This window comes from Piliocolobus tephrosceles, chromosome 4 (assembly GCF_002776525.5).
Source record: "Piliocolobus tephrosceles isolate RC106 chromosome 4, ASM277652v3, whole genome shotgun sequence".
Taxonomy (NCBI): domain Eukaryota; kingdom Metazoa; phylum Chordata; class Mammalia; order Primates; family Cercopithecidae; genus Piliocolobus; species Piliocolobus tephrosceles.
In genome coordinates, this window is record NC_045437.1 from 148,068,440 (window position 1) to 148,084,763 (window position 16,324).

General features: G+C 46.1%; 1 protein-coding gene across 11 annotated transcripts in view; it reads left to right on the plus strand.

Moving 5' to 3' along the window:
- Positions 1-1,062: 1,062 nt before the first annotated feature.
- FGF1 (fibroblast growth factor 1) overlaps positions 1,063-16,324 on the plus strand; it is a 108,521-nt gene continuing 93,259 nt past the window's right edge. For 2 of the 11 annotated variants that reach the window (XM_023187751.2, XM_023187759.2), the window contains exons 1-2: positions 1,069-1,508; positions 7,788-7,920. The gene's annotated coding sequence lies outside the window, so the exon portion shown is untranslated. Of the gene's footprint in view, positions 1,509-7,787; positions 7,921-12,770; positions 12,868-13,109; positions 13,315-14,982; positions 15,102-16,324 lie in introns of those variants that run through there. The other 9 variants (XM_023187753.2, XM_023187758.2, XM_023187745.1 and 6 more) reach the window with 7 other exon arrangements.

Here is a 16,324-nt window from a genome sequence, read left to right on the forward strand (position 1 = left end):
GAAAATGGCTCCAACGAGCATGGTGGCCAGCGACTCCGTCCTGTACCTAGAATCAGGGCCCGGGACTGTCAACAGATGAAAACCTCATTTTCTCACCCCTTCAGTAACTGGATTTGGGACAGAAATCAAGGATTGAAGTTGTGGGTCTGAATCAAGCCCAAGGGTTTTGTTTTCCCTCTTATGAAGTGAAAACAACAGTGAAATGTCAACAATTCACATCTTCAGGAGACAGTAGGACAAAGTGGCCAAGAGCTCAGACAGTGGGGAGTTCCCATCCCACTCTGCCCTCTCCAAAGGTTAGGTGAGGAGCCTTTCCAAACCTCAGCTTCCCTGGATATCAAATAGGAGCGATCTTACCCTCTGGCAGGGGTGTTGTAAGGATTAAATGTGAGAATGCAGAAGTACTCCGCAAATTAAGGACACTCAGCAAGAAAGATCCCAGCGAATAACAGTGATAATGGTGAAGAGGATGATATTGAATTGGCATCTTGCCAGGCATGACATTTTCAAAACTTTCCATTCACGTCTGAAGAGGAAGGATCAGAGGTAAAAAAAAAATCGAGCTGTCTCAATGTCGTAAGTTTTACAAGCCTAGGAGCCAGAGGCAGAAACAGCCAGGGCGGAAGGCAGAATCAACACATGGAGAGCCTAGCTCTGTGGCGTCGCCCACACCTGCCTTCCAGGGTTGGGGCTCCCATCCTGGTGTTGATTAGAAGATCTTTGCATCTAACATAGTATGTATGATGGCTGTACGACATGACCACCAGACTCAGAAACACCTGCATCAGACGTAAAAGTAAGGACTTCATTCATTACACTGATCCTCTGAGAAACCTCAAAGGGTAGGAGAATTGAAGAAAAATGGTAAGTTGGACACATTGCTTGGATGTACTGAAAGTAAGGCTCGGAGCAAAACCCGCTCCCTTCTGCCTCATATTGGGAAAGGTACCAGGTACTAGTGCAGAGAGAGGCATGGAGAGAACTCGGATGAGATCATTGTCCTTTCACCTGGCAGCTGTCCAGCCCCCAAATAGCTTTTGCGTCCAGTCCAAAAATAAGATCACATGAGAGGGGGAAAAATAAATACACAGTGCTTGTCCTTGGCCTTTCTGTGGGCATACCAGTGTCAGCTGCACTTGTAGGGACCCAAGTGCCTCATGACCCACTCCGCTGCCTTCCTCTCCAGGATCCCCAAGGCTGGGAGGCCAACTTACTAGCAGGGCGGGTATAGTGTGTGGTTTCACTCAGCTCTTCTCATGGGGTTCCTCTGAGCTCCATTCATACCAGAAAGAGAGCGGGAGAGAGAGGACAAGTGGATCCAACAGCCTTCGCTCCAGGGGAATCAGGGCATCGCCTCCTTTTCTGGGAGGACACTCCCTTCTGATGGTGAATGGGAACTCCCTTCCTCCTGCAGCAGCCTGCCTGCAGCCGTCCTGGTAGAACAGTGTGGACACTGCAGAAGCTGTCACTGCCCCAGAAAGAAAGCACCCCAGAGCCAAGGCAAAGAGGTGAGTGCATCTGCTTCTGCAAAGGGCTCAGATTGCTACAGACTTTCTGCTTGACTTCATGCTTGTGCTCAGCATGAACGTTCTCCCTCACCCACCCCTTCCTTTTCTCCTCCCTGATCTGGGTCTGTGGCAAGCTTGAGTCTATGTGATGAATGCTAGAGTGAAATATTCCTGTACTGCCTTCTCTCATTCAAAGGCCAATTTACTCCCAGCAAGAACTGGGTAGGTCTAGTTCTCAGTGGGGAAGCAGGAAGTGGTTCCTACTAAGTGAATTATCTTTGCTGAGATCCAAGAAGACGTTTACCAGGAAATCATTAGACAAATCTCATTACAGTAGACTTAATGCTTCATTTTAAAAAGCACTCCATGAAATAGAAAATAAAAGGATGCCAGCTGATTCTTTGTTGTTGGCAAAAAGGAAAAAAACAAAAATGGGACATGTAGAGCCTCTTTTTCCCCAACACCTCCCTTTCCCATCTCTTCCTGATTTCTTAGAGCCCTGCAAAATATACTTAACAGATCCAAGAACTCCTTTCTCCGGTTGGAAACAAGAGGAATAAAATCAAGGGTATGAGGAAAATTGCTCTGTACACAGACTTCAGAGACAAAGAGGAGAAACAGATTTTGCAGCCTCAGTCTCCCCTCTAATGCCTCCGCATATCCCATGTACCTATATCCATTTAGGGATATGGATAGATGCCACTATCACTTCCACACACAAACTGTTATCCTGGACGCAATCTGCCCCTGGGCTATGGACTACAAATACCCATGCTAAGAAGCAACCAACAAAATTCTGGTAGGAACAAAGTAATTGCTTGAATAAGTCAGAATTCATTTAGTAACCATGGACTGAAACCCAGTTTGAAGAGACTTAGGCAAAAAGAGGATTTTTTTTTAACTCATGTGCCTGAAAAAGCAAGGTTTTGGTATAGTGAGATCCAGGGGCCTAGATGATGGCATCGTGAATCTGTCTTTCCATTTCTTGGCTTTGCTTCCTCTGTGTCCTTCTGTCTCCAGGAAGACCTGCCCATTGCGATGGCCAGAAGGTTGCAGCAGCTCCCAGCTGACATCCTACTAGCACAGCACCATACAAGAACAAGTGCTTCCCTTTCTAGTTCTAGCTAGAATCTCAGGGTCAATCTCATAGAACCAATGTGGGTATTGTGTCCATCCTTGCCGTGGGTGTGGAGTCATTTCCATCCCCAAAACTTCATGGACTGAAAGCAATGAAGGGGTGTTTCCCCAGAAATGATCAGAGTTCTCGTCGCAGGACAAAGGAGGCTAGATGCAGGGTGGCTGAAGTCAATGGTTGCCACTCTATGTCACTTTTTTTGCAATGGTCTAGATTGACTCAAAGCTTATCTGATAGCAGCTCCTCCCTCTTACATGCCACAAAAATGTATTAGTGACAAAAGTTCTCATAGGAAGGATAATTATTAGTGGAACAAGTGACTAAAAGACTCCATGGCATGTTACTCCTAGAGATCCCTGAGAGTAGGAAAGATACAAGAAGGGTGGTCTGTGGCTTGGCCCCCAGACCATGCACCAGGTCGAGACCCACCTGGGCTCCCAAATTGCCCATGTTCACATGGGTCTCCCTTCCCTCTCACCCACTGTTGCCCCCAGTTCTGTCTCCCTCTCCTCTTCTGCTGTGAACTCATCTTGCCTTGTGAGGGCCCGCCTTGGTGCTGTCTCCCCTCTGAGGCCTTATCTGGCCCGTCCAGACTTCCCTGCTGTCCCCATTCTCTGAATTAGAACGGCATTGACTGTCAGGATTGCAGTTTACTGTTTACATGTTCCTTAAGAACTTCACGTATCTTAGTTTCTGTCACAGCTTGAATTCTCCATTGTTGGAGGAAAATTAAGTTTCATTCCCGAGCCTGCTAGTATGTGGTAGCTAATACCTACTAGGTGCTTAAGTGCATCCAATTAATTGGCCAACAGAAAATGAGTCTTCCTAAATAGATTAGGGAGAATGGATGGATTACTTGGGGTCCTTAATTCTTTTTTTTTTTTTTTTTTTTTTTTTTTGAGACAGAGTCTTGCTCGGTCACCCAGCTTGGAGTACAATGGTGAGATCTTGGCTCACTGCAACCTCTGCCTCCCAGGTTCAAGCGATTCTCCTGCCTCAGCCTCCTAAGTAGCTGGGATTACAGGCACCCACCACCACACCCAGCTAATTTTTGTATTTTTAGTAGAGACAGGATTTTGCCATGTTGGCCAGGCTGGTCTCGAACTCCTGACCTCAGGTGATCCACCCCCCCGCCCCCCCACCTCGGCTTACCAAAGTGCTGGGATTACAGGCATAAGCCACCATGCCCAGGCTTGAGGTCTTTAATTCTGACTTTAGAAGTAATATAATAACCATAGCAAACACAGATGGTATGCTGGAGTCCCTACAGGCATCATCTCAGGTAATCCTCACAATGACCCTATGAGGCAAGTACAGCTATTACCCCATTTAACAGATGGGTAAACCGAGCCTCAACGAAATGAGTTACTTGTCCTAAATTATACATCTAGTAAGTGGTGATGTGGGGATTATAACCCAGGATGCCACCTTCTCATTTTCTATTCCACTAATCATTTACAAACCTATCAGTAGAATTTCCTGCTGCCTGAGTTTAAAGAGCAAAGGGCACAGGTGATTGGTCAGAGAGCAGGAAGAAGTACATATATTTTAGACCCCTCTTCTGCCACCTGGGTGCCCAGTACCTCTACTGAGAAGTTCTTATTAGATTCTACCCAGGGGTGAGGAGTCACTCCCTGCCCCAGAGCCTACAGGAGTGTCAGGGATTTCACAAAAAGAGGTGCCTCTGGGACTCTGCAGAGAGTAGGGTGTTTTTTAATTAAATGGGGGCAGGGTGGTCTTTATGGGAAATGTTGGCTAGAGGGTAGGCTTTAGAATTTAAGCTTGCCCCTTGGGCTGCCAGTCACTACAGTATGGCCCTGCCCTTTCTCCTACCCCCGACCAGGGTGACCAAGCTGGGGCCCTCCCTCAGAGGGTGGCTGGCAGGATTTGGAAGGCAACCAAATTCTGATCTCAAAGAAAACCAAAATCTTGAGAATATAGTGGTGATTTCTTGTACCATCTATGCCCCCATATCAAGCCACTGGACTCTTGGCTGATGCAGTCATCTTTGTGCTGGCAAAACTTTTGATTGAAGTGTGTCTTGTTTCTCTGATGCACACCGGCCTATTCAGCTTCGTATCTTGGAAAGAACAGATCCTATTGATTTATGTCATTTCCTTTATCTTTACAATATCCCGTGGCAGTGTGAAAGAGCTGGTGTTCTCACCTTCCTTCCATTGATGGCACAACTGAGGTATAGTGAGAGTGAGCCGTGACCCTTACACAGAAGGTCCCAGGCTGGGAATGGAAGAGCTCTGAGGTCTTTAGACCCCAGATCTGCTTGGTTCACCATGAGGTTATGATGGTGGGCAGGGTGGGAGGAATACATACATACAAACAGAAAGGCAGATAGACCGACAGACAGAGATAGATAGATAGATAGATAGATAGATAGATAGATAGATAGATAGACAGATATAAATTCTTTGGGTAAATCTTTAAGAGAAAAAAAAAAAAAAACACTGCTAGACCCAAGAGAAATGAACACATGTTCACACAAAAACTCGCCCATGAATAACAACATTATAGTAATAGCCAAACAGAAGAAACACCCCAAATGTTCATCAGCTGATGAATGGAGAAATAAAATGTGGTGTATCCATGCAATGAAATATTACTCAGCAATAAAAAGGAAAGAAATTGGGCTGGGCGTGGTGGCTCATGCCTGTAATCCCAGCACTTTGGGAGGCCGAGGTGGGCAGATCACAAGGTCAGGAGATCGAGACCATCCTGGCTAACACGATGAAACCCCGTCTCTGCTAAAAATACAAAAAGTTAGCTGGGCGTGGTGGCAGGCGCCTGTAGTCCCAGCTACTCGGGAAGCTGAGGCAGGAGAACGGCGTGATCCTGGGAGGAGGAGTTTGCAGTGAGCCAAGATCGTGCCACTGCACTCCAGCCTGGGTGACAGAGCAAGACTCCGTCTCAAGAAGAAAAAAAAAAAGGAAAGAAATTTTGATATGTGCTCCAATACAGAGGAACCTTGAGGACATCACACTAAAGGAAAAAGGCTCATGTTGTATGATTCCATTGATATGAAATGGCCAGAATGGGAAAATCTATAGAGACAGAAAGTAGAGGAGTGGTTGCTTAGGCCTGGCAGGAGGGAGGAATGGGGAATGAACTGCTAATGGGTACGGGATTTCTTTGGGGGGGTGACAAAAATATTCTAAAATTATAGTTGAGATGGCTGCACAACTTTGTGAATATACCAAAACCACTTAATTGTACATTTTAAATGGGTGAACTTCAGAGTATGTGAAGTATATCTCAATAAAGTCATTTAAAACCCCAAACCAGCCTGGCCAATGTGGTGAAACCCTGTCTCTACTAAAAATACAAAAATTAGCCGGGAGTGATGGCGCACGCCTATAATCCCAGCTACTTGGGAGGCTGAGGCAGGAGAATCACTTGAACCTGGAGGTGGAGGTTGCAGTGAGCCAAGATCACGCCACTGCACTCCAGCCTGGGCGACAGAGCGAGACCCTGTCTCACAAAATAAAAAATAAAAATAAGTAATTTAAAAAACCCAAACCACTACTATTGAAATAATTAACCCAGTGACAGGGCTTTGCCAAAGGATATGATCTCACCCTGTAAGCTCTGATAAGCTTGTCTTGTTCCATAGAGCCTGGCCATAGGTCACTCACACAATTCCACTGGGAAGAAGATAGATGGAAAAGATAGGATCAATTAATTTCTCCTCAGAGTCTAAACCAGGAGAGTTTTTTTCCTCTTTCCTGGACAGACATTTTAGATATTTTGGAATCAATCTCACTACTTTATTTTCACTTCTGGGTTTTAAATCATGCTTCAAAAAGTGTTTCCCATTCTAAGATTATAAATCTTATTAACTAATGTTTTCCTCTAAGGCTTGTCTCTTTACACTTAAACCCCTGATTCATCAGGAATTTAAATAAGAAACTGGGGATCCAGATTGGGTTTGTTTGTTTGTTTGTTTTTGCCAAATAGCCAGACAATTATTAAACCAGAAGTTCTTAACTTGGGTTTAAAATGTGCTTGGGGCGTCTTGTAACTTACTGAAATTAAATGTAAAACTCTGTGTGTGTGTGTGTGTGTGTGTGTGTATGTGTGTGTGTGTGTGTGTGTGTCCTGGGGAATACAGCTATAGATCTTGTCAAGATTTTCAAGAGGTTTTGTGACTCAGGAAAACCAGTGGGCTTTCTATACTTCATAACCTGCTTGGGGTTATGTTGCATACACTGCAATATACCAAGACCCAATCTAAACCAACAGGATAACTGTTAAATCATTACAGGGGAGGCCTGAGAGATCACTCTGTTCTCTGTCACATGTCAGGTGAGAGTTGCACCATTTTTTGGTTTGATGTTCTGCTGAGGCAGAGAATGAGAAGTCTCTCACTGGTTCCTCTTGGGTCTATAAAGCTTTAGTTTGTTGTTGCTGCTGCTGTTCTTTTTGAGACAGGTTCTCTCTCTGTCATCCAGGCTGGAGTGCAGTAGCGTGATCTTAGCTCACTGCAACCTCTGCCTCCTGGGCTCAAGCGATCCTCCCACCTCAGCCTTCCATGTAGCTGCGACCACAGGCACATGCCACCACACCCAGCTAATTTTTGTGGGTTTTTTTGGTAAAGATGGGGTTTCACCATGTTGCCCAGGCTGGTCTTGAACTCCTGGACTCAAGCAATCTGCTTGCTTCAGCCTCCCAAAGTGCTGGGATTACAGCGTGAGCCACTGTACCTGGCCTAAGCTTTAGGTTTTTAATCATCAACTGACAAACCAATGGAGATGGTGCACCATTTTAGCTGGCAAAACTTGGGGCCTTCCTGTCACAACGACTTGGAGGAGGCAAAAGGTTCACAGCCTATAGTCCCATAAATATAAATAAATGATGAACCGAAAACAAAACTGCCATGACAAAGATGGTGGCAGAGCCTATGTGCAGGCTCATGCATTCACGTAATAAATATACATGCAACACCCACTGTATGCCAGGTATCGTCTAGACTGGTGGCTCTCAAAATGCAGTTCCTGGACCAGCAGCAGCAGCAGCAGCAGCTAGAAACTTGTTAGAAATATAAACTCTACTTCAGTAGGCCGACCCCAGATCTACTGAATTAGAAACTCTGAGGTTGGGGCCCAGCATCTGTATTTTAACAAATCCTCCAGGTGATTCCAGTGCACACTCGAGCTTGAGGACCACTGGTCTCGGTACTGAGTATATAACAGTGAGAAGACAAAGCCCCTGCTCTCCTTGTGGAATTTGTATTCCAGTGTATGTGGCAGGGGAGACAGAGGACAAGTAAGTAAATATTTTATTTATTTTTATTTTATTTTATTTTTTATTTTATTTACTTGAGACAGAGTCTCACTCTATCGCACAGGTTGGTGTGCAGTGGCACTATCTTGGCTCACTGCAACCTCTGCCTCCCGGGTTCAAGCAATTCTCCTGCCTCAGCCTCCTGAGTAGCTGGGGTTACAGATGCCAGCCACCATGCCCGGTTAATTTTTGTAATTTTTAGTAGAGATGGGGTTTCACCGTGTTGGCCGGGCTGGTCTCAAACTCCTGACCTCAGGTGATCCACCCGTGTCGGCCTCCCAAAGTGCTGGGATTACAGGTATGAGCCACCGTGCCCGGCCTAAATAAACATTTTATGAATACAATAATTTTGAGAAAGTAGTAAGTATTATGAGGAAAAAGAAAGTGGGAGATGTAAAAGACAGTGATAAGGAGCTGATTTAGAACAGGTGGTCAGGGTACAGGTGGCCTGAGCTGAGACAAGAAAAACAGGAAAGAGTAAGCCAGGCAAATAACCTAGAGGCAGAAAATAAATGCATGATTCTGGGCAGAGGGAATGGGAAGTATGAAGACCCTGAGCTAGGACCAAGCCTGGCCCGTAGGAGGAGCAGGTGACTGGAGCACAGTGAGCAATGAGTATGTTGGGGGTGAACTTGCAGAGGCAGGTGGTGGTAGTGAGCTTAGCTTTTGTTCCTAGTGCAAGGGAAAAGCCCTGGACAGTTCTGAACAAATAGGGACATGATCTGATTTACCTTTTAGCAGGATCCTTCTGAAATGAACTGTAGAGGGTTAGGGTAGAGCAGAGAGGCCAATTAGGAAGATACCCCAATAATCCAGGCAAGAAATTTGGTGCTTGGATGAACTAGACCAACGTGTAAACATCTATTATTAAGTGAAAAACAAACAAACAATTACGCAGAACATTGTGCATAGTAATGTGTGTTTTTAGCATACACATATTCAGGGTACAAAGACAGTTTTTTTTTCCTGAAAGGATCCATACATTCAAAGTGAATAGTGGTTATCTTTGGAGAAAAGAGGGTGAGTGAGGGTCATTTTATACCTTTTGGTGCAGTGTTATCATGTGCACAGAGTGTCCTTTTTTTGTAAAGGTAAAATATTTTAAAATTAAAAAGCCAGGATCGAGGAAAACACAGTAGAATAGGCAACAGGCAATCAATATCCCAGGAGAGGAAACCCAGCTCGCATGGGTAGGATGCTTCCCAAGCATCCTCCCCTGAAGTTGCTGAAGAGTCAGGCTAACCAGAGGGGGGCAAGCGCCTGTGACTGGATTTCAGTGGGATCAGGGTGAGGTACCTTCCTTCTTGAGGGCCATTGGACCCAGCTTCGGTCCTGCAGCTCTGGTGACATTTGTGGCTGGCCAGTCTCCTTGAGCAACGAATACAATTTCCCATGAATGTCTGCTGCATTTCCCACTGCCCTCTGTCATCGTGGCGCTTGCTTCACCATGAGACCAGGACGCCCTCCATTTAACTGCCTGATTGGGCATAAACAGAGGAAATGTGTTGCTGGAGGGAGAGAGTGGCATGCAGCATCCAATTTCCCCCGTCAGCTGAATAAGATTTGTTGTGCCTGAACAAGGTCAAATGAGATTAGAAAGAAAATGCAATGTGTCTGGTGTGTGTTTCATATAACTGTATCGTTTGTGTAAACAGGATGAATGAAGGGGAAATTTTAAAGCAAATATTGAATGTCATTCTCAAGAATCAAGGACAAGACGCCAGGGCTTATGTTCTGCCTGGAGAGAGAGAGAAAAAAATGTATATATTGGGGGCATTTTGAACCCTGTTGATTCAATAATGCTCTGCTTCTTTCATGCTGGTACAGTTAAAATGTGATAGTTATATGTCTGATTGTCAGAGGCACTGAGCACAAAATAAGCAAAACCGCGGAACCACCACATTCTACCTTTATCGCCCTTCTAAAGGAGAGGTGTAGAGTCACTTTCTGTAATAGCAGCTGCCTAAGTGCTCTGTATTGAGTCCATCTGTTAGGATGTGGAAGGAAAAATCTCACCTCTGGCAACAGCCACAACATTTTAGATGTGGATGACTCCGGGGCAAGCCCACATCTCTGTGGATAAACCTTCTAAGATTTTTTTGGTCCTCCAAACCTGTCATTTCCTTCCTTTCTCAGAGGACCCCTCTGCGGTACTAGCAGCCTCTCTGTTTACAAAGTTTTATCAGGACAGAAATGGCTTTTAAAGTGGTGGAAGAGCTTTGGAGGAAGACATGATTTCTGTTACATGTTCTGCATACAATCTAGCATATTGCGGATGCTTAATAAGCAGCTTCGACGGCTATTATTTCCACCGACTATTTCCAGGCACAGAGCTGGAGGGCTATTCTGAGACCAGACTTTTCGACTAGGTCATCGCAAAGTCCCTTCCTACTCTAAATAACAGTGAGGCTGAAAAGCATTCACATGGGCATGTCTCTGGACTGGGAAACATCTCAATGGATGTTATTTAAAAGGTAAATCTAGATACTAACAGAAGTTGAAATAAATGTAGAAATTGAAGGATATTAAAATGAAATTTCAAAAAATTTCAACATTGGGGGGAATTATATTACAGTAAATACCTTAGCGAACTGAGGATTATTTCCCAGTATTTGGACAGTAATATTGCCAGACACCCACTATGCAGTAGATAAATTAGCATATGTCAGTAGCTAGGGATTATATTTGCCTAAAAGCTGTGTGTGTGTGTGTGTGTGTGTGTGTGAGTGTGTGTGTTTAAACAGGGTTTCATAACTGGACACAATGGAGAAATCAAACAAAATAAAATAATGACTTGCATTTGCATTTCCCACGTTCAAGGTGCTCAAACACACTTGGACACATTTGATTGTCATGATAATCCTGTGAGTTTGCAGGGAAGATATGAGTAGGAAAGTCTTATTAATTTCCATTAGAAGGGAAGGAATCTGGAGCCCTTGGGCTGAATTGCCCAACAATGGCCAACCACACTGTGCAGGCAGGTTAACACGGGGTTAACCTAAAGCAGGGAGACCTGGTTTTAGTCACAATGAGGACTTTAACTAAGAGTACCACCTGAGTGAGTCTCTGAGTCTGCATCTCTGTCCTTAGGATTTTTTGGGTATTTTCTAACTTTCAAGTCTATCATTTCACGTAGTTAAAAAGGGTTAATATGCATACTACATCTAGCATAATGATTCTTTAATACTTGGAAATCCATTGTCTGAAATTTTTTTTTTTAATGATTCAGAAGGTCCTCTGGAAGCTTGCAGATACTCAGGAAGATTATTATGTTTTAAAGCAAATTATCAGTATCCTTTGCATGTGTAGAAGTGGTAGTTCATGAGATTTCCAGTTAAGAGGGTCTCAAGAAATCAACATTTTCTGTACATTCAAGTCCCTTTTGGGAGCTGCTGCTTATCCGTGATTGGAGTTCTGTGATGATTGAGCCTCTAGCTCTTTACAGGACACGAGCTCCTTCTCCAAGGCTCATCCCTTCAGAAGGCACATGAATGTCTTCCCCACATCCCCGTGCTCTGTGGGGAGTATGGGGAACAAACTGCACTTCCATCCTCTCTACACCTAAGCAACACCCAGAGGAGGTAGAGACTGGGGAGCATATTTCTAGTTCTGACAGGTCGATCTGTACCTCTCTACCTGAATCATCAGGTGGGCAGGCTTGTGTACAAACATGGAAGCTCACATGCGCGCACACACACGCACACACATGCACACACACACACTCACTCGTGCCTCCTGGGCTCAAACGCCTGCATAAGCAGGAGCGACTCTTCAATTATTGGAAACTATTAATCATGTTTACATTTGGTTTCTTCAAAGACAGCTCTTGATCCATATCCTTTCAGTCCACCTTATTCCCCACCTTCTAGCCAAAGAGTTATTTGTCCAGACAGCTCCCTCCCTTGCTTACCCCGTCCTGGCCAGAAGTCTGAAGGGGATGTCCATGGCCCATTGAAGAATTTCCCATCCCTGAAGTTGAGCTCACCTGAGGATCCACCTCATCCAACGGGGACAGGCTTGAACAGTGGAGAGGGAGGACAGAGTTGTCCCCTCTGCAGCCCCTCCCCAGTTCCAACCTGGATGGCTTTTGCCTCAATTGACTTTGCAAAATGCCATTTGTAGGGCTTGGCTCTGGGGATGGCACAGACAGACACACACAGGCGCACATACACATTGCCACACACAGACACCTACACCCCATGCAAGGATGCCAGATGACAGAACAGAAAAGGCCTGCCTTTCATCCAGCAGCCTTCTGATTCCAGAGGAGAGTCTCCGAGCCACGACCTGCTGTTTCCCTGGCGACTCAGGCCTCAAAATAAACAGGATTCTGCTCAGACGGGCCAGAAGTCCATTCGGCTCAGACATTTGCCCCAAGACAAACCACGTTAAAATAACACCCAGGGTAGCTGCTGCCACCGTCTTCTGTCTCTACCTCCCTCCTGGCTGGCCAATGACTCTGTGCTCTTGGGCCTGCTGCTGGCTGTCCAGAGTAGGGGGTGCTTAGAGCTGTGTGCATCCCTGCGGGTGGTGTGGGGGTGGGCGGTTGTCTAAAGGCAGGTCCCCTCTGCTGATAAACAAGGACCGGAGATAGACCTAGAGGCTGACATTCTTGGCTCTCCCAGCCTGCCCCCGCCCCCCCACCTCGATTTCCCACACAGCCCTAGGGACGGGTAGCCAGCTCTGTGGCATGGTATCTGGAGGCGGGCCAGCAACCTGATGTGCATGCCACAGCCCGTCCCTCTCCCCACTCAGAGCTGCAGTAGCCTGGAGGTTCAGAGAGCCAGCTTGGAGCTGCCGGGGCGGCGGCTGCGGCACAGTGACAGTGACAAACACAGAGCAGAAGACACCAAGTGGATTCTGCTTCCCCTGGGACAGCACTGAGCGAGTGTGGAGAGAGGTACAGCCCTCGGCCTACAAGCTCTTTAGGTAAGAATCAAGGCATCTGATCTGGGAAACAGAGAGCAGGTTGTAGCTGAAGTCGTGTGTGTGTGTGTGTGTGTGTGTGTGTGTCCAAGTGCAAATATAATGCTACTTGGAGAAGAAATAAAATGTTTTAAGCAGGTAGCACTGGAACCAGGACTCCTGCAAGTGAATCTCAAGAAGCTCACCTTTGCCTGGGTTTAAACCGTGGTGCAGACTGCTCTGGGGGAAGGGCGTGCTGATGTCACAGACATGTAAAAATAGCACTTCTAGTTTAGAGACTGCAAAAATATGAATGCACCATGCCGCCGCAATATCTCCATTCCTCCAGTGCCCGCCTGACACTGGCCCTGAATCAGGGCTGGAGGGGGCAGGCATTTCTCATTTACTAAAGTGCTGGATGCGGCCCCTGTGGTTCGGCAGAAGCAGAAAGCTGCGGTGAGTCTGGCCGTGGTGAGAGGCTAGCATTATCTTGCTGTGTCACACCAGCTCTCTCTTGGGAAGCCTGGATATTCAGCTGCCTTGGAAAAGCTGTCCACATGGTGGGCAGCTTAGATTTATTAACCTTTTGATATAAAAGTCAGGCTGAAGTTTAGGATTATCTGGGCATGTCAGCTCAGGGTTCTGATAGGGTGGTATTCCCATGGCCCCATGGTCACTCGGATTACTTATTTCTTTCCCTTCTGATCTTGGCATATCACATCCTCGTTTCGGTACCCCTCCAATGGGCACCAGGAGAGGAGTCAGAATGGACAGATTCTCTGGCACATACACTATCCACACCCACATCGCAATTACATGCCAAAGGTATGCAAGGCTGCTGCAGAGGAGCACTTCAGAAATTCAGCCTTCCAGATACTGGGATGGAAATTTCAGGCATTTAGTCAAGTACCCACTTTTCAGAGACCCAAGGGAGACCCCTCTCAGGCCCAAGGGCTCATTCTGCCTCAGCAGAATTCCAGCACTCCATTATTCTCTAGCTGTGTTACATCCACCCACGCCACCACCACCCCCATTTTCCTCCCTCCTTGCTGCACTGGTGACCGGTACTTTTCCTTTCATTCTCTACAGGGATGTGATTGTTTACGAGTTAGCTCCCCGACCCAGTGGGAGGATGCGAGCATCCCGGCTGAGGGCGAGCCAGGCTGCCTCTCCACCAGCTCTGTGTAACTATGAGCCAGCAGCGGTGGCATCAGGGCTGAAAGAAGTGGGCCTTGCTTTGGGAAGTGGTGTCTAGCGAAGGGTGGCCAGCAGTTTACCGGAGCTGTTTGTCAGTGTGGATGACTGAGGATTTTGGTGGAGACTCTGATTCACAGTCACAAATTCCCTTTTCCTTTGTTTTCTTTGTGTTGGTCTTTGAGGGCTTCAGAGGAAAGTCCCCTCTTGAGATGTAGATCTGAAGGCAAGATCACCAATTTGCTGTTGGCAGAGGGACTCAGAGAGATTTTCTTCTGTTGCCCCTGCCTTTGTTAGTGTGAATAAATGGGTTTGCAAATGAAGTATGTAATCCAAAGCAAAGTTAGTATGCAAAACGTTAAGAGAAAACACAATGAGTTTCTTTTAAACTCTCTCTCAAATCTGCTGTTTACATATGACCTGACTGGTTCTGCAAAGGATCAAGGAAGCCACATCTGGTTAAGTGGTTTGACTTTACAGGTGAGTAGCACCAGCCATGATAACATACTCAGTGGAAATGGTGGGCGGACCTCCATATGCTGTATCTACATCCAAGGGACATCTCATCCCGGAACAGTGCAGCTGCTCACTTCGGATGCATTCTGTGGACTGCACATAAACTATTAAGGATCTTGGGACTGCTGTTACAGGAAAGCGATCCAGACCCCAAGAGAGGGTTCTTGGATCTCAAGCAAGAAAGAAGTCAGGGCGAGTCCGCAGTGCAAAGCAAAAGCACTTACTTTCTTTTTATTAGGAAAGTAAAGTGGTGAAAGCACAACTAGTCCATTGACAGAGTAGGGTGTTCCCGAAAGCAAGAGGAGGAACACGTCCGTCCTAGGTACCACGCTCTTATATATAGGATTTTAAAAAGATCATAGGGAGATGTGCTCTGCTATAAGGGTTTGTGATAAAGGATTAATTTTCTTTTTTTTTTTTTTGAGACAGAGTTCCGCTCTTGTTGCCCAGGCTGGAATGCAGTGGCACAATCTCAGCTCACTGCAACCTCCGCCTCCCAGGTTCAAGCGATTCTCCTGCCTCAGCCTCCCAAGTAGCTGAGATTACAGGCATGCGGCACCATGCCCGGCTAATTTCGTATTTTTATTAAAGACGGGGTTTCTCCACGTTGCTCAGGCTGGTCTCCAACTCCCGACATCAGGTGATCCAACCGGCCTCCCAAAGTGCTGGGATTACAGGCGTGAGCCACTGCACCTGGCCTAATTTTCTTAATTACTATATTTTGCAAGAATCCATATTATTATCTTTAAAGCAAAATTAGGAATGCCTTTGTTCTCAAAATATCGGGCTATCTGGACACCCCCAGTCTGGGTCTGTGTAGTAAACATTATCAATCTATTTCCTTAACTGTAAACATCTGGAGTCTAGGAATGCCTAACTTTCTGGGAATGCAGCCCAGCAGGTCCCAGCCTCATTTTCCTAGCCCTCACTCAAGATGGAGTTGCTCTGGTTCGAACGCCTCTGACACTGTCAGCCTGTGTGCTAGCTGCCAGGGGTTAGGTATTGTGCAGAGTGGAAGACACACCCATTTCCACCTCATTAAATAAGCATTGCATGGCTAATGCAGTATCCCTTGATTTAAGGTTGCTGGAAAAATAGTCTGAAGTCATTTGTGCCATAGGCATACCATGCTTTAGGTAAATCTAATATCTATACATGTGGGTGAGAGTACTTTTTCTGAAGAAAGGGTTCACTAACCAACAAATGTGCAACTACCAACAAGGTGTCCCCATCTTGAGATATGACTGGATCCAGCCCAAACAACCACACAGAAGGGAGGGGACTGATTGGGTGGGAAGGTAACAGAGAATGGGCCTGGGCCTACGTGTCCAACTCAGCGGAAAGATAAGTGAAGGAGTCCAAGGTACAGGAACAAGAACAAGCATCTGGGCCAGTGGCTTACAGGGAGAGAAAAGGGGAGGGAAGGAATAGCAATTACTTTGATTATTAAATACACCATGGTTTAAACCTAGCCAGAAGTGAGCTTCTTGAGTTCACTTGCAAGAATCCTGGTGCCAATGCTATCTGCTTAAAACATTTCTCTGTTTTTCACTTTCTCCTTGTTTCCCCCTTTGCTTTTTAATAATTAATTTAGACTACTCTAGAGAGGGAGTGGCTGGGTGTGGTGGCTCACGCCTGTAATCCCAGCACTTTGGGAGGCTGAGGCGGGTGGATCACGAGATCAGGAGATCGAGACCATCCTGGCTAACACAGTGAGACCCCATCTCTACTAAAAATACAACAACAACAACAACAACAAAAATTAGCTGGG